The 24,853-nt window shown below is 39.4% G+C and overlaps 1 protein-coding gene across 50 annotated transcripts in view; it reads left to right on the top strand.

Annotated features, from left to right (window-relative positions):
• ZBTB20 (zinc finger and BTB domain containing 20) overlaps positions 1-24,853 on the top strand; it is a 770,914-nt gene that overhangs the window by 625,028 nt on the left and 121,033 nt on the right. The window contains exon 1 of one of the 50 annotated variants that reach the window (XM_045436920.1): positions 23,587-23,999. The exons of the other annotated variants lie outside the window; for them this stretch is intronic. The gene's annotated coding sequence lies outside the window, so the exon portion shown is untranslated. Of the gene's footprint in view, positions 1-23,586; positions 24,000-24,853 lie in introns of those variants that run through there. 50 annotated transcript variants of the gene reach the window in all.

Genomic DNA, 24,853 nt, shown 5'->3' with positions numbered 1-24,853 from the left:
ATACTAACTGTAAAGATGCTCTTCAGTTCAAACCTGGCCACTCTTTGCTCTCGCACAGAAATACATTCACTAGCAGTATTATAGGTCATCCTGTCAGCAAACGTGTGTATCAGTGGTCCTCCAGAACACCGTATTTATGTTAGCACCTAATGAGATGTTCATAATGCAACGTACAGTTTATTATCTTTAAATGCCTAGGACTTCTTTATTTCAAAAGCAAGTACCATAAAACATAGTAATGGCATTTCTCTATATGCAAACCTCTGTACATAAAAAGGTTTACATTTTAAAACAAACATGTTTTTGAGTTTTTTCCAAATTCAAAAAAAGCATCTGAAAAATTTAACAGCTGAAAAACACTTTCTCCTTGCTGGGAAAACTTAAACCTTGCTAGGCTTTATGCAACTTAAAAAAAAAAAATCACTTCTGTGCTGAGAACTAGCATGAGAAATCTCAGCATGAAAGGTTGTTGGAATTTTTTTTCTCATAGAGCTAAAACCAATCCTTGGTTTTAGAGTGATGCCACAATATGCATATGCTTTGTCAGGATCAAATATGATCTAATTTCAAGGGCATCCTCAATGAAAATTAGGTGGGGGTAGGGGGCATGATAAAGGCTACTTAAGCAGCAATCCAGTGTCTGAAAGCAGAGGTCGAGAATACCATTTACCATCAAGGTCTAGAAAGGCTGCTATAACCCTGAGCCGGTTGTTACTGTTTGAAAAGCCTACAGGTATTTGTTTTATTATTGTCTCACTCAATCCTTACTTAGCCAAGAGGATCTCACAAGGAAGTGCTGCTCTGTGATGCTGTCCTGGAACTTGTTTTCTGTTTGTTTCAGGACTGCAATAAATGGTCTGTTACCTGCCATCATGACCGGCATGCATTTGCTGAGCAGTTTTTCAAATCAAAACAAATTATATGGCTGTGTTTCTAGAAATCTGAACCATTTTCAAGGTAGTGTAGAATTGGAAACACACACAGACCTGTCCATGCAATTGTATGTTTATACTGGACACATATGTTCAGGCACATTCAGGAAAATAGGGGAAAAGAGAATAGACAGGACAATGCAAATATAGAAAGTACAGCTTGTTCACACATTGGCAGCCCATGTTCCTAACAATGTACACACGTAGAAGTGACTTTTTAAAGAAGGCCCACACTCAAGTGTAGTCCTCTTAATACTCTCCTGGGAATAAAGAACACTACGATGTAATTTTAAAAATTCATATTGGTTACCTTTAGATTTTGATAGTTTGAGTAGTGACTTACGGGGCCAGGGATGGGCAAAGAGACAACAGCACACCTCTATTATTTACAGGGCGATTTTTGAGAGAAATAAGTCCTTCTTTGAAGACAGGCTTCAATATTTCAAGACCTCCTCAGAAAGATTTTTCAGCACCTTCTGTGCTCCAAATTGAGGCAGTTTGTATCATGTTTCAGTATAACTGAGTAACAGGCTGGCAAATTCCCTGCTTTTCTTATTCACCCAAATCCAAAATAGAACTCACAAAAACTCCCTCCTTCAAACCCCCGCCCCACAAAAACACCCCACTGGGCCCCTCCCCCAGGGAGGAACAGACCAGTCAAAAACAACCAGGAAATAGAGCCAGCCCTGAAAGACAAATCCCCAGCTGTAACTGTAGCACTTTGCTCAGTGCTGTGAGCTTGCTGGAGCTGGCACATTTTTTGTGATACAGATGCATAAATGTGCTGTCTGAGGCAGAGGGGTAGCAACCTCCCCTTTGGTAGTTCCTGTCTAGAGAGTATGACAGCATGGGGGGTAGCCTCCCCCCACCCAGAATAAAAAAGAGTTAATTTGCCATGGAACTTTTTTTTTGTTTTAATCACGACCTGTGACTGAATTTTCATAATCTTTGTAGGAAGCCACCTTTTGCAGACTTTCACAGCATTTTCAAAATTCAGACTTTCACCGTCTTTGTCTTACACATACCCAAAGATGCGCACACATTTACAGATCACACATTTAAAGCGAAACATGTAAATATGGACCACTTTATAAGTTTTCTAAAGAGCATGTATAGGTGTGTGTTTGGTAATGGATTATTTTACAGTGAACATAAGATAAACCGGTGGGAAATCATAGTTCAAAACCGAGATGTATATTAATCTTTCTGGACCATGAGATTCACATTCTTTGAAGGGCACCTTATTTTATGGAGTACCCCTTTTTCTTCTCTAAAAATTATCTTCTAGAATAAGATTTTTAAAACAAATAAGACGGATTAAAGTGAAGGGAAGGAAAAATATACTCCAACCACAGATTCAGTTAAACTTCCAAAATTGGGCCAAACATTTGTCCCAAATTCAAATCTCGTCTCTAAAGGATAAAGATTAGAAACACTGAATCTGTGCAAAAGAGCCCGAAGTCCAAAGGCCATTTCCAATAGCTGAGGGACAAATTCCAGGGGCTCAGAGTTGTATTTGACAACAGGCTCTGCCTGTTCCTGTGTCCTTTGGGACAAGTTAATTAACCTTTAAACCTCAATTCCCTTAGCTATAAAATAAGAATAGTAATAGTAATTACTTCACAGACCTCTTGCAAAGAATAAATGAGATAATACTTGTGAAGCATTTACCCCAGTATCAGCCACATAGAAAAATGCTCCATAATGGTAATTATTAATCAAAATTATTTTAACCTTGGCAGTATCTTTGGAATTAAGTGCCTAACCTAGAGATGGAGGTGATTGCATGCTTTAGTGTGTTATTTCTGCCGTGTTTCTCAGTTTATACGTGATGATTTTTTAGAGTCACAACACATACAATTATGCAGCCGGCATTTTGTCTTTTCAAGCTGATGTTAATCACCCACTTACAGTGTGCCAGGCACTGTGAAAAGCGTTTGATGCACATCGTCTCATATAATGCTTAAAACAGTCTTTTAAGTTACCATTATTATACCCATTTTGCAGATGAGGGAACTGAAGCAGAGAAGGCATTAGCAGCTTGCGACAGTTTCATAACTACATAATAGTAGAATCAGACTTTTAACCACCCAGCTAGTACTAAACTCCAAGAAAATCATTACAAATAAACAGAAATCATTGTAAACAAGATACTTATCATAGATAAATGTGTTTTTTTACCTTTTTTATTTTGGACATTTCAAACATTTACAAAAGTATGAAGAACATCATAGTGAACCCCTGTGAGTTCCACACTCAGCTTCAACAATTTATCAGCTCACAGCAAATCTTGTTAGATGTATCTATATTATAAAACTGGAAATAAACTATATATTCAACTCCAGGGGACTGGCTAAGTGTATTATGACATATCCACTAGTTGGAATGTTTGAACCGTTAAAATATTTATAAAGAGTTTATAACAATAGCCTATACTTTTTATGCTATATATTAGTTAAAAAGTAGTATACCTAATTTACATACTGTATAATCTCAGCTTAAAAAAAAATTGATCTTGCAAATCTAAGATTTTTAAATTATTTTGTCTTACTGCTTTCCAATATTTCCAAAATTGTCTATCATGAGCATATTTCATTTTTAATGATACAAAAATTACTTCCCCAATATTTAGGAAAATATATAAATTTACTCCTGTGTGAAGAGAGAGCTTACTTATCTGACTTCACTATGGAAAACAGTTTATGGAACAGAATATTCCATAAAACAGATAAACAGAAGTTTATTTCCTCTTAATTATCAAAGGACTTTTTATTTTATTAACATTAAGTTTTGATGTATAGTGCCTTGAATTTATGTGCATATCCAGCTTTCTGATAATATGCTTACCATAATTCAAACATTTTTCAATGACTCAGGGTCATCATTTTAAACAATAATTGTGTTGCGTGTCTAATGGGGATGTGGAAGTATAAAAATAATTCTGTATATTTGAATATTGTTTTGTGGTTTCCAACCAGTTCCATTTGGCATTAACCATTTGGTCCTTAGTCTATAAGATTATTTGCTTCTGTGCTTATTTACCCCCAGACTGCATAATATTTTTAGTCCTCATGTCTTCTTTTTATAGTTTTTATTTATCTTCTTTAGCTATCAAGTTACTTCTTGTTGTGCAAGCCTCTAAGATCCTCATTCCTTCTCAAATGCACTACTTCTATTCCGGTTTGGGCTAGGAAAACAAACAACCAACATTGTTTAGGTTGCATATAAAGTCTACGCATTAACTCGTTCACGTGGCAAATATTTGTGAGCAGTGCACTGTGTGAACAGCAATGGAAAGGATACACAGAAAAACTAGACACCAGTCCTGCCCTCAGAAAAGTTTAATCTAGCAGCAGAGCTGAGACCCGTGCCTACTTTGCTATAACACAGATAAACTAGTATACTGGAGTTCAGAGAAGGGCCAACGGGGGGATTTACCAGAAGAGCTGATACTGGATTTGGGCCTTGAAAGGCAAGGAGGACTTGAGCACACAAAGATAGAGAAAAGAAAAGAGCATTTCTGAAACCATGAACAATGCTTGGAAGAATCAGAGGGGAAAGATTCTGCAGAGAAGTTAGTTGAGTTTAACTAGAGCATGCCCTGTGTAGAGGCGAGGAGTGGGAAATAAAGCGGTGGAAGCAGATGGAGACCAGAAAGTGAGAGGGCTTGATTAGCAGGCCAAGGAATTTGGACTCTATTCCGTAGACAACGGGGAGCTATTGAAAGTTTTTAGTAGGAGAGTAACATAATCAGAGCTGTGCCTTGAAAAGATTAACCTGGCAACAGTGAATAAAGCGGACCCGAATAGGGAGTGAGACCAGAGGGCACAGGTCAGGTAGGAGACAATCACAGCAATGCAGGAGAAGGCAGTGAGGGCCCTAACTAGGGCAGGGGCAGAGGGAGCGAACAGAGCTGCTGAGCTGATTTATGAGACATGGCAGAAAGAGAATTAACCTATCATCTTTGGGGAGCAAGAGGGAAGAAAGCACCAAAGACATCACTATGGTTTTGAGCCAGAGTGGGACCATAAATGGAAGCAGAGGGCTACAGAGCAGGTGCACATTTGGGAGGAGGAGGCACGAGCTTAATTTTGAACACACTGAAACAAGGTACTGACTGGGTATCCATGAGATACCCAGGGGCTTTTGGAGACGTGATACTACAGCGCAGCCAAAAGGTCAGGCCTGGAGATAGAGATGTGGAGTCATCTCTGTCTCAAAGACGATGAGGACAAAGAGGCAAGAAGCGAAGCCCATCAGAGAAACTTACGTGTGATTTACCTGATGCCAGATTGGGCTGAGTGCAAGTTGTTTTCACTTCCTTCCTCTTCTTAATCAGACTTGGAATGCCGCATTAGTGGCTTGGTGATGAAGGAATTATTGCATTATACATACAAACATACAAAATATATTCTAAAGTAAGGAAGTAATTTGGAATATAGCTAATGGGGTCAATTTCACATCATCCACAATCTTTATCTTCATACATAGTATATATTCCTGTGTGACCTTAGGGAAGTCACTGTTCCTCTTTGGGTCTCAGATGTCTTGTCAGTTAAATGAAAAGGTTGATTAAGATCCTCAGGGGGCGCCTGGGTGGCTCAGTCGGTTGAGCGTCCGACTTCGGCTCAGGTCATGATCTCACAGTCCGTGAGTTCGAGCCCTGCGTCGGGCTCTGTGCTGACAACTCAGAGCCTGGAGCCTATTTCAGATTCTGTGTCTCCCTCTCTCTGACCCTCCCCTGTTCATGCTCTGTCTCTCCTTGTCTCAAAAATAAATAAAACGTTAAAAAAAATTAAAAAAAAAAAAAAAGATCCTCAGTCCCCATAACTGGCTGCAAGCAGCCAAAACTGACATTATATCAGATTCACTTGGGGAAGCACGGGGTGGGGGCCAAGGCTCAGGAATCTGTATTTTTTAAATCTCCCAAGGTGATACTCATAGACAGCATGGGTTGGTAACCACTGGGCTAGGGTTCCCAGCTCCTATATTCTGAAGTGTTATCAATATTTAGACAAAATGTGCTTTTTGAGCCACAAGTCACCAATAAGAATCCAAAATAACAAATTTGCTGTTAAATTCAGTGCATCTATAACAAAGCACGCCCCCCCCCTTTAAGTTAGGAGTAAAATACAAAGTGTATTTGAAAAGCACTGAATTTGGAAGACTCCTGTGGTGTTATAAAATAGGAAAGATATGTGTATGGGGAAGATGGAAGGGGAAGAAAACCAAGAAGGGTATGACCATGCACACATACAGCATGCTCTCCTCCAGCCACACCTGAGGAGCATCTACATTCTCAGAATTCAAGTCCGCCTGTGCTCTAGAGATGATTTTATTGTTCTGGCTGTGCTTGTCGAGGCGTGTGGTCCTTGTGCTGCCTCTGATTGTACCTGTCAGATTGTATATATGAGCATTTCTGAAGTACCTGTGTAGACTGTCTTAGTCGTCCAGGCTGCTATAACAGACTGGGTAGCTTATAATAATCAGAAATGTATCTCTCAGTTATGAAGGCTGAGAGTCTGAGATCAGGGTGCCAGCAAGGCCGGTGATGGTTCCCTTCTGTTTGTTTGTATCCTCATGTGGTGGAAGGGACAAGGAAGTTCTGTGGGGCATCTTTTATAAGAACACGAATCCCACTCAGGAGAGCTCTGCCCTCGTGACCTCAGCACCTTCCAAAGGCCTCTCTTCCCAACACCATTACATTGGGTATTACAATTACATCATGTGAATTTGGGGGAATTCAAACATGCCCACCACACCATAGACCCGGCACAGGTCTGGAATGACATTAAAGACCTTAATGAGATTCTACTGGGGGCACATGAGCTTTCTCATTAATGGGCTCATCTTAACATCTCTTTGTTCGTTTTTCATCACACACCTCAGAATTAAACTTGTACATAGCTCCTTTATTGCTTAGCATTCATGGAAGATACATTCTGAAGTCCCCACAAAAGCCTAGAGCGTTCTGTACTGGGCCACACAGGTGGAAAGCAGGAGGGGGCTGAGGTATCCATTCTTTCTCCACTTTCTATATTCTTTCTCCCTTCCTCCCACTGAAGAAATAGTCTGCTGAAACTGACAGGTTGGGCTGGATTAACCTAGACTGCAGAAACAGGTTGGCATTTGGGAAATATGAGGGCTTCCAACTTTACAACTAATTGTGACATCCCATTTGCTTGACAATTCTTTATGGAGGAAATGCCACAAGTAGGGCATTCTGCTCGGTCTTTACATCAGAAATTAGCAACCAATTGTGATTTTGATTTCTCACTGGCTATTACCAAAATTCTAAACATAAGCGCAGAGTAGAATTAACGATAATGATGATGCTAGTACTTGACATTTCTGTAGATCTTCACAGTATTTGCACAGAATTAGATGTGGCGCCCTCCTACTCTCCTAGGAAAGTCCTTCTCCTCATTTGTATCACCGCCCACAACCCTTCTTCCATGCTTCAGCTCCGTTACATTACCTTTCCCAAAACTGTGGCTCCGTGACTTTAATTACACTCAGGTGGTCTGGCAACCTCATTAAAGCAATTTACTCAAGGGTGTGAATGAGGTTTAACCCTCTTAGAGAAATGTGTATTTTTAAAAAGAAACTTGTTAGACAACTGGGTTTCTTCCCCCCTCCAGGAAGTGACATGTGAAAAGAGATGTTTCTAAGTAGGTCTCTCAGACACATCGTCTTTGCCCTCTGTCCCCCAGCATACAAAGCTTTATTTATGTTGGTAAAAGAGAACAACATAGGCAATCAGCCAAGCATCCCAGTGTATCTTATCTACCACCCCCCACCTAAGGTTCCTCTCTCAGCTCTGCATGTCCCTATACTTTTAATGTCACATGACACCCTTATAGCAGACACCTGCTGACCTCCACCATGTTGGACCTACCTCCTTCAGTCTTACTCTGTCCCCACTCCAAATCCTGAGTTGTGCCCCATCTCCTATTTATAATCTTATAACTGCTCTTTAAATTTACCTTTTTACATTTTGTTCCCCTGCTCTTGGAGATCGTTTAGTAAATAAGTGAAGCTTAAGCACTGGGGGGCAGATGCTAATCACTAGGGACATGAACATAAGCAAGTTATTTATCATCTCTAAGCCTCTGTTTTCTCATGTGTAAAATGGGCATCTGTGAAGATTAAATATGATACATAGAATCAGCAACGTTTTGTTAAGTGTCCAATATATATAGTTACTACTATTAATATTATTTATCATCTCCACTCCCCTCAACAACTTTGAATTGGATTCCTTCTACCGGTTCTACCTTGGAGGGTCCAATTCTTCAGTGTTCTGTGCTGGTCGGTACTAGGTTCCTGGACCTTTTTATTACAGTTTACACACAAAGTAGATAATGAGAGCCTTATTTTCTGAGCAAAGACAGGACATCATTTTATAAATATAAGCATATTTGTGGGTATAATAAAAGGCAAGATTTGAAACCAGGTCTGTCCAGGAAATCAGAGACCTATGAGACTTACCATATCTTTCTTAGAATGTGAATTTTATACTCTAGATGAAGACGAATTTCAGAATCACAAGGTAGCGCTAAGCATAATTGAGAATGTGACTTCTCTGATAACCCATTGTATCAAGAAAGCAAGGTCGATTACACAAGGAAAAGTGTCTACATTCCAGGGAGGTATTCCTCCCCACCCACAAAAGAGAAAGCAGAGGTTTTGAAGTCAGATCTGGAGTTGCCTCCAAACTCCACCACTTAAAATCCATGGACAAAAGACTCCAAAATCCCTATCATTAATCTGTTACTGATAAAGAAACTGAGGCTCTGATAAATCAAGTAATTTGACCAAGATTAATGATATCCATCTTGTAAACATATTATAAAGATTAGAAATTATGCTTAAAAGCTTGGCATGTTGTTTGGTCTAAATAAATACATTTCCTGGAAATTTAGAGCCAGGTTTCTCTTCAAGATGAAAAGGGACTGAAATTATGCCCACATTCCTTATAACCAGTCTCTCTATTTAAAAAACAAACAGGGGCGCCTGGGTGGCGCAGTCGGTTAAGCGTCCGACTTCAGCCAGGTCACGATCTCGCAGTCCGTGAGTTCGAGCCCCGCATCAGGCTCTGGGCTGATGGCTCAGAGCCTGGAGCCTGTTTCCGATTCTTCTCCCTCTCTCTCTGCCCCTCCCCCGTTCATGCTCTGTCTCTCTCTGTCCCAAAAATGAATAAACGTTGAAAAAAAAAATTAAAAAACAAACAAAAACCTATGTAGGATTTAACAATAGAAAAACATCTTGCACATTTACATTTTTAATCTCAATTTGCCCGCTAAATATATTCAGATAGGCTGAATATCAGCTAAGTACCTTTCAACATTGATTTCCAAAAAAGGAAGTTTTCAAAGGATTCCCAATGTACTTTAGCAGTATAGAAGTATCTTTTGTACATAAAGGAAACGTAGGGTGATCTGAGTCTGTGTCATAAAAAAGCCATAAAAAACGGTCACTTAACATTTTATGGAGAAATACAGAGGCACTTAGTGAAACCTCACAAAAAAGAAACTTCGTATTTTGATAGATTTAATGCCTAACTTCTAAGTAGAAATATTACTCTTATCTAAATAAATCTTGAACGTTTTAGATAAGTTGAGAAATTGTATGCTGAGTGGTTTTGTTTCTTATTTCTAATGAATCAGTGATTTTGACCTGCATTCTATAGGCCTCTTTGATTTATAGTGAATAAAGTCATACTGATTTTTCAAAAATTAATACACAATCTCAAGTCACTGAGTTTCCAAATTATGGAATGGCAAATGAATAACATGCTGTCCGTGCAGTTAGTGATTTGAGGCAATTTGAACATCATGATAAAGGGGGGGGGGGGGATTACAAGCAGTGTTATAATTAAAGGTCTGTTGATTCTTCAGTTTAAATGCCATTGTTGAAAGATTTTTCACTCAGATGTCAAAGTCTGTGGCCAGCCAAAACTTGGCATGCTAGAACTCAGCCCAGGGAAACATTGTGTTCTACAGATTTAAAAACCAAAATCTGTTAAGAACAGAAATGTTGGGCTTGGGCTGAGTTCTCATGAATCAGAACCAGAGCATAGCCAAATACCACCGCCTCTTAACGCAAGGAAGTAGTGCAGGTGGATGTTAATGGGAAATGTTTGTTCAGTTGTAAAATGAAGGGAAATCAGCATTAGATGTCAAAATACAGAGCACTGGGCTAAAGTTTTCTGGAATTAAAGCATGTTTCTTTGAGAAGTTTGAGACCCTTTAGAAGCTTGTAATTAATGGAGAGCAGTATTTACCCATCTCCCAAGGTTTGCATATTGAGGTTCAGTTTCTCCACATCACATCCCTTGTTACTGGAAAAACTTGAAGCAAAACTTTATTTGCTTAACTCCCTACATAGAAATGTATTTCCAAATACCATGTTTCCCTTTCTTTCATTTGAAGATTACAAACCAGTGGCCTGTGAGCTGTGTCTAACTAACCCATAGATTGGGGGGTGGGGGGATGAGGGGAAACTGGTGTCCAAAGAGTATCTTAAAATAATTTGAGAGTTTGAGCCAGCCTTTAAAGATCAAGAAATCTCACCAAAAAAAATCCACCTTCTTCCGGCTTCTCCTGCTAATTTGGAGATCTGGCAGTATTAGACCTGCATTCTTACATGGCACCAATATCTGGACCTGAACAGTGGCCTCTCCCTGCAGACAAGCCATGTCCTTTCCAGTTTGACAAAATTCCTATCACCCCATGTTTTATGCCACACCCACCTCCCTCATTTATTCTATCATCCTGGCTCCTAGAAGCATTTGACTTTTCTTCCTTTGCTTATGGTAGATGTATAAAGCAAGTTCCTTTCTTTCTTTGCATGTAGTTTTAAATTTTAAAGCTTCCAAAAATTTCTTTCCAGTAAATAATAGCACCGCAAATGCTTTGCACAATAGCACTCAACAAAGCGTTATTGAAAATGACAAAAATTGGAATGTGACAAAAATTGGAATGTAACCAAAATGTTCAAAACTTGGGAATTTCTTAAATATATGTTGACATATCTGTGGAATGGAATACTATGCAGGGTTTAAAAATATATGTCTTAAAAGAATGCAGTTTACAAAATAATGTATGCAGCAAGATTCTTATTTTATAAAAGGGAAAAATTTGCATATAAGAAAAAGGTTAAACTGATGTCTCAGGGCAGTATTAGAAAAATATATACATATGTAAAAAATATGTACAAATAAACTAATAAATAGGCCCTAAGGATAGCTTTATAGATTCACTTCCCCAAAGCTTCCTTATTCCATTTTGACCCAGCAGTTGGAACATATACTGAGCTATTTTTCAATTATCTTTGTAAAGCTGATTGTTTTTGCCTTTATACTTTAGAGCATACAATCAAGAATAAGATTTCCATCGTTGTTTTAAATACTTGAAAAATATTCCTGCTTGACCACATACTAGACTGTCATCATGGCAAAGCAGGAGAATCAATTCTTGTGTTGCCCTGGAATGGGTTTGTTCATCTACAGCACCTTTTGCTAACACCAAAAGTTATTCAAAACTTAAAAAAAAACATCTTGGAACAGAAAAACTACACATATATATGCAGTTAATAACATGAACATAAAAACTCTTAGAGGGCTGGAATTGAAACTCATCATCACAAAGGCATCAATTTTGTCCCATTTGGCCATAGGAAGCAATTTTGTCCCACTTGGCTTCCATAGGAAGCAAAGCTCACAGGTGAAAAATCCATCTTAGCATTTGTGGAAATTCTTCTGATGCCACCACTTAGCACAGTGCCTGGCAAATAGGAAAGACTCCAACAGTATTTGTTAAATAAAATATGAATAAATTTACACTCCCACCAAGGAACAATTGACCCACACATCAAAAACTCAGTCATCTTTTAAGTAAAACTTAAGCAATAAAATTTGAACTTTACTCATAAAACTTCCAGATAGAGTTTGAGCTAATAATACCATTTTTTTTCCCAGAAAAAGGAAATGTGTGTTTATGTGTGTGGTTGAGTACAGGTATGAGTTGGGGGAAAAAGTGTAAATGAGTAAGAGGTGGTCCTTTCAAGGATGGGTACAGAGCTGAAGACTCCAGCTCTCTCCTGGCAGTGTTAGTTTTTACTGTTTCTGATTTGACGGTTTGGGCCATCTATTTCCACTTCTCTAGAGCATTCTTTAGCTTTGGGCTCCATTGCATCCTTCAATAATTCTCCCTTCATGTGCTCACAAAATGTATGTTTGCGTTTCTTTTTTCCCTCACGACATCTTTGAAGCCTGTGGGCAGGTTCATGGAACCCGTAGAGCTGCAACACCCCTGAAGATTGGAATATCTAGTTCTGACCTGTCAATTCTAGTACCCTGAAGATGGGTTTCCAGCTGCCACTGGACATCTCCACTGGATGTGCCACCCACAGCACCTCAAACTCCTATTGCTATCCTTTGGGTAGTCTAGAAGTAATCAAATCAATCCCAAGTACACCTTGTGCTTTCCTTTCCCTGTGCTCTTAGTCTGTATCCCTTGCCTAAAACTTCTCTTTCCAGGTTCTGTTAGAACTTTACCCATATTCCAAAGTCTATCGCAAACACTGCTTTCTTCAGGTAACTTTTTTAAGTGTCCATCACCAAATAATATTCCTGAAGCCATTAAACCTACAGAATTCTGTTAGCAACCTTTTATGGTATTTGCCTTATTTTGTGTTGTATTTTAATTATATGGTGTTTATTTTCTTCCAGATTCTAAATATTAGGTTTATGTCTTCTTATTTATCTTTGTAGCTATTTTCTAGAGCTCAGATCCTAGCAAAGTCCTTTGTTCATAGCAGGTCCTCATTAAATATTAAATTGGTTTTATATGATAAATTGGGCTTATGTATTAATGGCTATTATGTTTTGAAGGACCCAGGAAGTCCATCCACCCGAAGTGTTTCCCCTATTTTCCAGGCCATAATGTCTTCCTTAGGGAACTTTCTCTTCTACAAATGGGGATTTTCCACTAAATTGTGTCTTTTTCTTCCCTAGCAACAAACTATTGACTAGTTGATAGTTGAGTTCCCCCATCTTCTAAGATTCACTCATTACCATCTCAGAGGAAACAAAGTCATAGAAGAATAGACTAGAAGTCAGGTATGTTCTCAAGGAGGTAACAACTAGGAAAAGGTTCATGAAAGAGGTAGCGTAATGGAAAGTACCTTGGGCTGTGCCACTTATTAGTTGTGTGCCTTACTTTTCTCATCTGTAAAAATGGACAATCATAATGATTTCTATCTTATAGAGATGTGATGAGACCTAATAGTACCATATACCACATACTAAATAACAAAATACTTAGAATAATACCTGGTACGCTCTAAGTGCTAATCAGTGTTGGCTGTTAAGTATTCATATATATGGTGTATACATAGTATATATAATCATATGCATATTAAGTATATACACTTATACATACTGAATAATACATATGCATATCTATTTAACAACTATTGTGATTGTCATTGCTCTTTTACCCCATTTACCCAATGGCAGATCCCAGAGAAACTCCTGGATAGCCAGAGACCTTAAGTGTCTAGGGATAGAACGTTTAAAAGGAAAGAGAACTGGCTTTGTCAGACAGATGAGGCTTTAACACACAGCTCTGCCACCTCTTCACTGTGCACGTTGAGGGGGTTACTTAACCTCTCTGAGCCTCAGGTTTTTCATCTACCAAAATCTGAATGCCTATCTTTTACATTGACTTTGAGGATTAAACAAGCTCTTGTTCTCCCTAATCATTTTGAGATTGAATCTCATTCTTTTGTTGATTCTTATCCTTTTTCTGAACTTCACATTTGTTTTCTTGACAAATCAAATTCCAGACTTTTTGTTTGGGACAAGCTTAGAAGAAATAGGTAGCACATTGCTTCAGGAAAATGGTGGCAGCTAATAATTTCAAATTATTAATAATTTAATGCAGTAGTGGAATTTTAAAATATGTACCAATTAATATGCACCAAGCCTAATAGAGAACAAATACTTACCAAATTGTGGCTAAATCCGTAATCTAGAACAAATTTAGCAGTCCGACCAGGTTTTGGTTTTTTTTTTTTTTAATGAAATATGTTGTACCTATGGAAATAATTAACTGTACTAATCCACAGCTTTTACAGTTGGTTATTTTTTTAAGTACAAGAATTTAGATTTTCACTGAAAACAGAAAGTCCTTTCCCCACAGTCCTGCTTGAAAGGAGTATGTGGGGTTTGGGGGAGGGGGGAGAGAAACAAAGGAGAAAAAAGCTGTCATGAAAGTATCTACACACTCCTGGATATTTGGATCTGAAAGAAAAAGAACCTTGTAATGCACCTTCTCACATTTAGTCCTGTTCTTGTAGTGCTGTGATGTGGCACTTAATGCTCTAGGGGACCTAGAGCAAGTGTTACAAATGCAACCAAAAGTCTCATGAAAATGAGCCTCTTAACAGTGTGTGAGCTGGTCTGCAATGGCCTCAGGAAATCCCCCCAGCTATTCACGTCCTTTTTATCCACTACATTCTCTGACTCAAAGGGAAACCTCACTTCACCTCCTTGACCAGAATTGAGCAGACATTGATTTGGTTACCCAGTGCTTTATTTATTCATTTATTAGTCTTCATCATTTGTATTCCACTAGAACAAAAGAATATATCTTTTCTTTGCATTAATTTTAAGTTTAAGAATGTGCAAATGTGTGTTTGTGGGAGAGTGCATATTTTTGTTGGTATAATTTTATGGGTAGCTTGCTTTAATTTAAAATATTTTCCATCAGGGCTGTAATACTTAGAGCCTCACCACCACCCTCATCACCATACACGTAAAGTGAGCTGTTTAAAAGAGAATCATGTTTTTCTACTCACTTATATAATTAGTCAGGTCAGGTGTCACATGGGAAAAATAAGTGGCCCAATGCATAATTTAAAAAAAAAATTAAGAATCACAACTTTTACCTCAGTGATAATGATGCGCTTATCTATGGGCATTTTATGTGTCTTAGTTGCCCCCCAAGAAAAGCCAATAAGAAGTGAATCCAATTAAACAGCAGATATGTTGAAGCAAATGCTATGTATAAACCACTGTACTGGAGGCAACGGGAAATTCAGAGAAGTAGAAGTCAGGTTTTATTCTCCAGGAGCCTATAGTCTAGTCAAGGATACTTGACATAGTCAAGGATACTATGACAGAAAAAGTGGAATTGCACGCAACAACTAAAGATTTAAATAACAGCTCAAGATATTCCAGTGTGTTTTTTGCACAATTACCTTAATAATTTTATTAAAATATACCACACAGTTAATTTCTGTTCCACTTGAAGGACTCACTGATTGGGTACCATATATTCATATAGCCACCTAAATAGCAACAGTCCATGAGATCTTCATCTGAATTCAATTCACAGATATGTTTCAACAAAGTTTGGACAATTCAGGCAGTAATAACTTGCATTATGGCAGAATACATGTTCCTGTCCTTTTAAATGTTGAATGCCTGTTAGCTTTACTACAAATTTTCCTTCAGGAATACTTGTTGAACTAATAGATATTTCTAAGTAGATGTTTGATGTCAAGCAGCCAAGGAATGGCTTTTGGAGATATTTTCACTACTCAATACCAGCTTCGGAAGCCATGCTCTCTGCAATTTCATAATACTGAATTTGGTCTTACATAGTGGATATGTTCAAAGTAGCATTGACCAGAACGCAACCAAAATAAATTCTGTTCAATGTATAAGCAATCATAATCAACCCAGAGATCATATAGGGACTAAAAGGAAATAACATCTCTTGTTACCACTTTAGTCATAACCTAACAAGAAGGTTCATGTAAGTTCAGGGGAAAACCATGAAGGTATATACAACTTAAGTGTCTCAAAGTATGCAAACTACCATGCCCAACATTTCTGCACATACCTTACTCTTCTGCTGAAGTGTAAATTATAATAACATCAATAATGCCAAGCAAAAGGGATCCTTAGTTTACAAAGCATTCTAGATACATTATCCCTTTTGATCCTCAGTGTGTGATCTCAACAACTTGTGAGATTGGCAAGGCACACATTATCCACATTTTACAAATGGAAGAATCTATGAAGTCTACAAGGACAGATGACTTTCTTAAGGACACAGAGCTCTTAAAAGGCACACCTGCTTCTAATGCTCACAGTGTGGCTGGCTCAGAGGAGACAGCAACCCAGACGGAATCTTTGCCACACCACAACTATCCTTCAAGGTACACAGGAGTTGCCAGAGTGTGACCTGTAGACTTAAATCTTCGGAGGATGGAAGAGCCCTCAGGCCAAGAGGCGTACCTGCTATGATTTCATGCAAGAAGGAAAAGGGGTGCTTAGCTGTCTTTTTTATAACATGTGCACCACCACCCCCCCCCCACCTTATATAGAGTCCTTGGTAAATTCTGAGAATTCTCATACTTACTGATTGGATAAAGTCCTGATGGTTTTCCATGAAATCACGGTTGTGTCTGATCTGGTTATATCAGAGTTTTTTCCAGCCCCCTAAGAGCTTGGGATTCAATATTTAAAAAAGTTTCAATCCTGACCTGGATAGTCCTTCCCACCTGTCAAGATTTATGTCTTTTCTGTTGAAAAATTTGTGAATAAAATCAGTTGTCTTTGGGCTGGCTTCCTGGAGCTTCTTGCTTATTTAAAAATATGGTATGGAAATTATGGAGATCATGGGCCACTTTACTAAAACTGCGTATCACTGGGAGTTGATAAAGAAGTATGGTTCTGAATCGCAGAAGCTGCAAGCTTTCATTTGCAATATAGAATTCAGAGCTGTCACTAAATTTTGCTACCTGATGAATAGAAAGGCGGAGTTTCAAATCAAGAAATTCAGCATTTAGTTCCAGAAACTAAAAACATCGGTGGGTCCTCCATTCAATAATGCATCCTTTACAAGTCTACAGACTTCCAGCCTTCATTTTGGCTTGCAGAGTTAGACCTGGCACCTGAAGCTTGAATTTTTGCTATTATTACTTCAGAGCCCCAGCTGATGCAAAAAAGCAAGGCGATATCCCCAACACCTTGGTCTCAGGACACTCACAATCCAAATTAATGTTTCTTCCATAATGATAATCCTGCAGTTATAGCATGTTTTCATATTCATGATCTTATTAAGTCCTACATTAGCCGTATGCATGGACAGGGGGACTATTATTATTATTGTTATCAACATCATCATTCCCATTTTGTAGATGAGGAGATAAACTAAGAACATGATCTGTGGTCACATAGCTGATGACAAAGCCACAGTTATACCCAGGTGAGCAGGTGACCTCACTCATAGCCCATATTTTTCACCAGACTTGCCAAGGCTCACAGATTTGCCCTCTGACAGTGCTTCTCAGCCAGGTTTTAGAATTACCTAAAGGGATCTTTAAAACATAGGCACTGATATATCCACCTCTGAGTATCTGATTCACTAGGTCTGGAGTACAGCCCAAGAATTTATTTTTCTAACAATTTTCTAGGCAATTCTAATGCTGCCAAGGAGCACTGTTTTAGGAGTGCTGTTCTACAGATTGCAGTAATTGAATGGCAATGATACATTAAGGCAAGATAGTCTTATAAGGAGGGAGTTTGTTTTGCATGATGCCACCGCATGCCTCATTCTTTTCTCCATTTGTGACCTCCACTGGGAAAGAGCAGAGCAGGTGGGGGGAGGGGAGCTGGTAAGAGGGCACCTTGCTGTTTAAAATGAGTTTAAATCTTCTGGCACTCAAGAATTGGACAGCAAAACCCTTTTACTGTGAAAGCAAAACCCTACTACTGTAGATTAACTTGGAGGTATCTGATTGCCAACCCAGCAATGAAGAAATGCTTTAAGACTGGACATGGCAAACGTGATTAGATGGCTCTATAGACAACTGATCCATTAACCAACAATCTTTAGATAGATTTCTCCATGTCAACCTAGGATGTTCTTAATGGCAAGAAAGAGAGACCCATTCTTGATCTATCCTAGTCAACGTTTTTCTGAAGACTGGGGTGAAGTTTCTTTTATCACAGGCTCAATTTGAGTCAACAAGGTAATACATCTGCTAAAATAAATAAGAAAAATAAAAAATAAAAGGAAGAAGCTTGCCTTTTCTAGCTTCTGGAGGCCATCTTTACTCAGCCCAGGACCACAAATAACTCCAACCTCTTGTCTCCATCATCATCTCCTACTACTAGCAGTTACTACTAGCTCTGATCCTTCTACTACCTCTGATCCTCCTGACCCTCTTTTATATGAACCTCATGATTACATTTAGGGACTACCTACCTTATATAGGATAATCTCCCCATCTAAGTATCCTTAATTTAACCACATCGGCAAGACCCCTTTGACATAGAAGATAATGTTCATAGTTTCCAGGAGTTAGGACATGGATATCTTTTGTGGGGTCTTTATTCAGCCTGCCACAGGCTCTTTGTGGTATGTTTCTCGGACTACGTTAAGAACATGGTACTTCTTTCTTGGCAGCAGTACGTAAGAGGTTCAATGAAAAAGAAGAGGGAATGGAACCAGGAAACAGAAGAACTAGGTTCCAGCACTGGTTTTGCTTCTACCAAGTTGTGTAATCTTAAGCTCATCTGACAAAATGTCTCTAAAATGTTTCAGCTCTTCTCTGTGAACTGACGGAACCAAAGAATCTCCTAAACACTTCCTATATCTAAGATCCTGTGCCTCCTTAAATCTATCTAGATGATATTTAAATCTAAAAGCAAGAGCTTGCTTACCACCTCTAATATTCAGAGTAAATCTTGTTCACCTTTCTTTTGAATTCAAAATTCACTTAAATTTTGAATTTAGTTGTGCTATCCAAGGACTTCTTACTGTAAAAATCATGGTGAGGCTAGGAAAATCGCCAGTATAAGTACTTTTTGCTACCTAATTCTTAAATATCCTATCCAATAATACTACTTTAGTCTAAACGTCAAATCACTAGTATTGTACATATTGGATACTAGGAACACAGAAAGAATAGACTGTAATTGCATATGAAGAACTAAGAGAGAATAGTTGTTGCATCAGCTCATCTGAGATACCATCTACTACCAAGAGCAGGTACAATACATTAAATATGCCAAGGAGAGTGTAAAGACCTTGTCCCAAAGATCTCGGTCTCAAGGCATGAATGACAAACTAGAGGATAGTCACTGAGTGACTGCTGTCATTATGATAAGGGTCAAAGAGATGGAAAAGGGCTGAGATTTTATTCTTTTTGCTTTTTTTTTTTTTCAGTTTGTTTTTTCAGTTCTCAGATAAGACCTGGAACTTGACCACTGATTCACAAAAGGAAATCGGGCTAGTTTGATACAGATCTCTCCACAGCATGGGAGTCATCCCGCAAACACTGATTTTAAATGATGATTTACGGAGGGCCACAAAGAATAATTTGGAGGAAGTTTATAGGAAAGAAAGCTTTGAGAGCTGAACCAGAAAAGGTGCTTGAAAGTAAATCAAATTATGGCATACATTGAATTATGGCATTTATTATTATGTGCAGAGTATGCATGGAATTTTGAACTAAAAGCCGAGGAAGCAAAGGTCTAGAAACTCTCATGCATAGTAAATAAATTAACCCTTTATTCTGTTACTTTCTGCGCTCCCTATATTTGGTGGACTTGTTCATACAAATGTACACTGAAAAGGACTAATAAACCATGCTCTACCTTGAATACACTCAACTATTTGTGCACATGATTCAAATACATGCCTCCAGGAGATTTTCTTTGGTATCATGTAGACACAGTCTGTATTTCAAAGGCCAAGAATTCTTTGGGAAAAGAAGAAGGGTCGTGTGTGTTTATGACTGTCAAACTTTCCTAAGTTTATTAAGTTGGGATCCTTTGTCCTTTTCTTCCATAATTTTGAAGATTATTCTAGTAATATGTTTGGTGAAGAAAAAACCTGCCAAATAAGTCAGGGTCTAATAATTGTATTAATGACTGTTCTAAAACCCGTGAGTTCAGTATACTATACCATTCAGAGCTGTGTTGTTTCTACTTTAAAAGATCAGTTTTCATTGCTAATTTTTGTGCTGGAAACTATACAGTATAAGGAAATCAGTTTATCATGAGCATCATGATAAATCAGCTCTTGAAATATCTGCCCATGAGGAAAAAAACTATATGATTGGAATCCTGTCACCAAGGAAATGGTTTAAAAATCTGTTTACTTCAAATATTAGCTTTAGCTAGTTATCTTTTTGTGATGACTTTAATTCTTTTGCCCATTCATTCATTTATTACATGGCTCCTATACAGTAATCAGTTAGAAGAAAAGAACACCCCATACTATTATGCAAACCTTAAATATAACTATATGTTTTTGTGTGTTCCTATGCTTTTTTAAAGAGCACATTTGTGACAGGAAATGAAGAATGGCATAGTCGGGGAAAAATTAAAGAGACACGATGTAATTATCCGGACTGGAATTAAGCCAATTAATAACCCGTGTGCTAACACTACCCTCAAAGTGCTGAAAATGTCGTCAGATATTTAAATGCCCTGGGTGGTCATAGCCAGCAATCTTCGCCTCATCCATTTTCAACAGCACACAGGGACAGGGCTCACCCTGGCTTCTGAGGAAGGGCCACCACCTGAAGTGAGCTACTGAAGAGATATAGGTGCAGATTGCATAATCCGAGCACAAGTGATTGTGCACAGATTTTCACTTATTTTTAATGAAATCAAAACACTGGTGTCTTATTCAACAAATATTCAACACATATTTACTGAATAATACCTACCGTGTGGCAGCCCAGCATCATGGTTGAGGATACAGGCTTCAAAGTCACCCTGCCTGGATTTCATCTCTAGCTCCACACTTAACTAGATGTGTGCTCTTGAACACGTTATCTCACCCCTCTATTCCTCAGGGGTTTTTTCTATGAAATGAGGATTTGTAGTGCTTAATTCATAGAGTTGCTGTGACACTAAGGTATGACACAAATATCAAGTACTTAGCAGAGTGCTGAGCACAAATCAAGTACTCGGTAATACGTTGGTTATTATTATTATTATTATTATTATGAGCTGGGAAATATACCAAAGTCTGGGTAGAAAGAGATCAAACAATTCTCAGATGATGTTTGGAGTTTAAATTCTAGAACTTTGGGATTCTAAGTTTTGTAATCTCTACTGCCAGTGCTTTCCAGTAGAAATCTGTATATTAGGTCCTTGCTTTACTATGAGTATCCCTGTCTTGAACCTACATGCTTTGAATATAACACACTCAGCACATCCATAGCACGCAGTTTTATTTATTTATACCCTCACTGTATGCCTACCTCGATAATAATTACCACGTAATACCATCCATGGACTGTATATATGTTAGCTCATGTCATGCTTAGAACAACCATGTGGGATTAATATTATCACCTTTTACAGGTAGGGAAACTGAGGCTCTGAGAGTGGCCATGACTTACACAGTGTTATAAAGGTCTCTTTGACTCCAAAGCTCATTCCCTTCTTCACCCAATTCACCCCACATGGATTTACTAAGCACATCACTTCTCTGCTGTAGGTTCTTGCCTATCAGGTGCTTTGAGACCTGCAGGAGGACCAGTGTCACCTCTGGTCCCACCTCTCCCTGAATTGACTGACTGTGGGCCAGGTGTTTTAGACACGTCACAGCAGCCATTGTTAAAGAGTTGATGTACAAATAAACTAAATGACTCTGGCTATGACTTCTCTCAGCCTACTCGTCCTCCAGTGGGCTCCCAGGTGCCTGACATTTCTGTCAATTTTCTTCTTCCACCCTAAGTAGCAACAGCGTCACTGAAGCATGACTGAGAAGGAGTTTTCCCTTTTACGTACACCATGATTCTTGTTTTAGGACAAGAGACTTCATCTCTCCAGTGACACCTGATGGTACCGCTCTTTTCATAAGCACCTCTTCCCCCTTAAAGAAAAAAAAAAAAAAAGCACCTTCAATTATCTGTTGTCAAAAGGGAGATCCTTACTGAATAGGATCATATGTGTCAAAAAAAAAAAGATACCATCCAATGTATGGGCAGGTAATACTGTTTTCCCTTTCTCTTTTAGGAGCTCATTTCAATTGAAATATATAGGAAGAGTTGCCCACAGCTAATGTTCCAGGTAGCAAATCTCACCAGTGATTTAGAACGGCATTGTAGGCTAATAGCCTCAATCTCTTTCACCCACAGTGTGCCTACATTTTAAAAATGACTTGTAGGAGAAAACAACATCTTCTTACATGGTGACATACAGCAGATGATATACATAGAATTGCAAACTCTGGGAGAGATCTCTGTGGATCGATCCACTGGCCTTCATTAGCTTGGAATGTGACACCAACTATACCTTGTCGAGACAGGCCCTCTACCACACTGTATTTTTCTACTTTTTTTTTTCCTGACACTGAATTAAGACTTAAATCCCTATCCTTAGAATTCAAAATGGACAAGAAAATGTTTCAACTTAGCTATTTAGACGTTTTAAAAACTGGAGGTTTGTGCAGTAACTGCAGGGATGGAGCAATCTTGTTATTCTGGAGACAAGGGTGATAGCCATACCTGTTGGGCCAGAGTCTGTAACGAAAACTGGAGGTTAGCTGGTATGACAGGCAGAGCACCAGCCTGGTGTGGGCTGCTGAGACCCTGGGTTCCAATGTCAACTTGTGATTGCCTTTGTAATTTATTGGCCTGAGTCTCCGGGCCTCAGTTTCCTCGTCTGCTAAATTAGGGCGTTGGGGAGATTGATCTCCGTGGCTTTTTCCGGCTCTGGTATTCTCTGGGTCTGCAAATCGCCTTCAGTGTCTGCCATAGTCTGCCTTGCCAGCTCTGTTTGTCACAAAGATTAATCCATTTTAACTGTACCTTAGAGTGCTCCCGGGAGAGAGGATGGATGGATTGTTTTGCACCTATTATTGCATCAGAACTTTTGCCTTTTTAGACGAGATCGTGCCGTGCCTAAAATCTGTCTGCCTGTCTGCCCACTGACTTTGTCTGTGCTGATCTCTTGCCACGGTGCCTCTTCTCCCAGCATCCATCTCCCTCCAAGATCTAGACTAGGCATCTGACTGTACCTGTCTTGTTCTCTGCAGCATCTGTCTGCTACGCTCCTAGACCATCGTTAATAAACTTTCACACATTACACGCAGACCCTAATATATGGGCACCTGCACACAAATATCTACTGTTCATAAAACTAGGGGAGAAAACTCCCTTTTTTAAAAGACCTCTATCTAGTGCCATTTGTATTTGCACTTTTTGTTTAGTTGTAAGTTTTAATAGTTCCCCCTTTGAGGATTTGTCAGTACGAGCAGTATTGCTTATCAGAACACACCAACAGTCTTTTTGTAATATTCGCTTTTCCCCTTTGGTTCAGCCGAGCCTGCTGACAGATCATTCAAATTCAATTGTTTTATGTCTAAGCCGAACAGCTAATTAAAGTAGGGATGATTAACCTGACTGGCAGTGTCGCTCTCCCTCGCGCTCTCTCTCCCTCTCCCTTTCTCTCTCTCCCTCCCTCCTGCTCCAATCAGTCTTTTTCTCACACTCTCTCTCTCCTTCCGTGTGTGTCTCTCTCTCCCTCTCTCTCTCCCTCTCTCTCTCTCTCCCCCCCCCTCCCTCTCTCCCCCCTCTCTCTTCCTCTCTCGGTCTCTCTCTCCCTCCTTCGGTTGGTCTCTCTCTCTCTCTGTCTCTTGCTCTACTGTTTTTTTTTTCCTCTCTCTCTCTCCTAAACGTGGTCTGCTTGCTGATGGCAGAATGGCACTCGGAGATTTGTGCATTGTGTCTGGTTTCCTACGGGCAGGCTGACCCAGTGCCTCCAGGGACTTATCAATAGACCACTCAGAAGAGACACAGACAGGAGAGAGGAGGAGGGGTGGGGGGAGAGAGAGAGAATCAATATCAAGAATAGAAGGAGCTCCGAAGCCATTTTTTTTTTAAAGAAGTATCGGGACTTGGGAGAGGGTGACAAAGAAGGTTTTTCAAAGAGGCAGTGGAGGAGGTTCTAATAAATTTGGAAGGAAACAGTTCCCTGTCTTGGGAAAAGGAGAACTCCTGACTGATTAGCATTCACACCAGGTATGAGATGTTCGCTACCCCTTATCACTGTGTCGCAACCGAGATGGAAAAGCCTTTTTTTTTTTTTTTAGGAGACTGAGGGAGCATGTATTTCGCTGTGTTTGTTGTTGGGGGGTAAGGGGGGGTGGCGTGAGATCTGTGGGCATTTGTGTATGGGAGCAGAAAGAATGGAAGCAGTACAACGGGGGGTGGGAAAGAGTATGGAGTATGTTACTGTCTTCCCTGTCTTTGTGCACCCCTGGGGGGTTACCCAAGTTCATTTCTAGCAGGTGGATTTGGACGGGAGTTACTTAACGCTTGACCGCCAGTTTTGAAAAAAAAGAAAAAGAAAAAAAAAAACGTTGCTTCCTATGTCTATTAAAGGAAGCTCCAATTTCTCTCTCTCTCTCTCTCTCTCTCTCTCTCTCTCTCTGTCTCCCTCTCTCTCTACCTCTCTCTCTCTCTCCCACTCTCTCTCCGTCTCTCTCTCCCTCACTCTCTCCCTCTCTCTCTCTCTCCCTCTGCCCCCCCATCCGTCTTCCCCTCTCTCCCTCTCCCTCTCTCCTCTTTTTTCCCTCTTCTAAGCAGACAGCGGGAGGGCTCCTGGCTCCCAGCCAGCCCAAAAGCCTCTAAGTGTTTTGCACTTGTTTCAGGGAGTAGCTGCCCGGGGATTTTTCAGCATTTTCACTAGAGAACAAAGAGTTCTTTACAAAGGGAAGGGGGGGGGGGGGGGAAGTGAGCTTAATGTCTGATATATGTTTTTCTATTTTTATTAGTTTTTCGCCTAAAAAGAAAGAGACAGGAACAGAACATTCACTCTATAATGACACAAAGACATTCAAAAGAAATCCGGTTATCTTTTCTCCCCATCACCC

This window comes from Leopardus geoffroyi, chromosome C2 (genome assembly GCF_018350155.1).
Source record: "Leopardus geoffroyi isolate Oge1 chromosome C2, O.geoffroyi_Oge1_pat1.0, whole genome shotgun sequence".
Lineage (NCBI taxonomy): Eukaryota > Metazoa > Chordata > Mammalia > Carnivora > Felidae > Leopardus > Leopardus geoffroyi.
This window is presented reverse-complemented; position numbering and strand designations above follow the sequence as displayed.